This window comes from Penaeus vannamei, chromosome 16 (genome assembly GCF_042767895.1).
Source record: "Penaeus vannamei isolate JL-2024 chromosome 16, ASM4276789v1, whole genome shotgun sequence".
In the NCBI taxonomy this organism is placed as follows: domain Eukaryota; kingdom Metazoa; phylum Arthropoda; class Malacostraca; order Decapoda; family Penaeidae; genus Penaeus; species Penaeus vannamei.
Window position 1 is genome coordinate 24,204,175 of NC_091564.1, and position 1,273 is coordinate 24,205,447.

Consider the following 1,273-nt stretch of genomic DNA (forward strand, 5'->3'; position numbering starts at 1 on the left):
CTCCTCTACTCTTATGGAACATCAAGTATTAACCAAATTGTCTACTTTGACATATCTTACAATATAACAATGATGGTAGAATGACGGCTGGACTAGGGAGAGAGTGAAAAATAACAAAAAATGTTCATGAGACCGACTCCCAAAAGTTACCTATTTCTCCCAATAATTGGCACTGCCCCACCTGATTTATCATTGTCCTGACATCTGCATATCTGGATCTATCCTCTCTGATGAGATCCTCACTCCGATGGTTCAAAGGGGGGGTATCCATTTGGGTCCTCTCCTCGGGTGCCCCTGGGCCCAAAAATGGCTGTCACAGGCATCGTCCCCAGCTGGCTGGCTCCAGCTTCTATTCTGGTTCCTGGAGGGAGTGGCATCCACAGACCAACTCATTATATAGCACACTTATATATGCACTTTCACTCCACTATTACACATGTTAACATCCCCTTGATACCTTAATTTAACAGTTAATTCCACCCTCAACGAGGAGCATGTCTACAGCTTACCTGCAGGGAGTGGCGTCCACAGACCAACTGAGGTTTCTGTGGCCCCTCCACCCTCCAAGGCGGTCCGAAGTTGCCAACTTTCCTCCTACCAACAAGCCCTTCCCTCAAAGCACACCCAGTCCACCACGAACAACAATAGAAACATATCGCCCATGATTGAATGACTATTTACTGGGCACGAAGCTTTTACTATATTCAAAATAGAATACATATACATGGGAATATATCATACCCACTTCCTACTTATAGCAACCCGTCTATAACGTATTCTGATTTAAGTGTCGGAATAATTCTGACATATATATGTTTATATATATATATATATATATATATATATATATATATATATATATATATATATATATATATATATATATATATATATATATATATATATATATATATATATATATGTGTGTGTGTGTGTGTGTGTGTGTGTGTGTGTGTGTGTGTGTGTGTGTGTGTGTGTGTGTGTGTATGTATGTATGTGAATATATATACATAAATGTATGTATGTATGTACTTCGATCGGCACTTCAAAGTCTACACTACTCAATTTGATGTACTTCTATAGTTTATAGATATTTCAATAGTAAGAATAATGATTTCAAACGAAAAATAGATAAAAAAGTTTGACTTTCTAATGCAGAACTTTTATTTTATGTATATATCTATATACATCTATATATATCTATATCTATATATGTTTATACTTGTGTATATAAATAAATAAATATAAATATATATATATATATATATATATA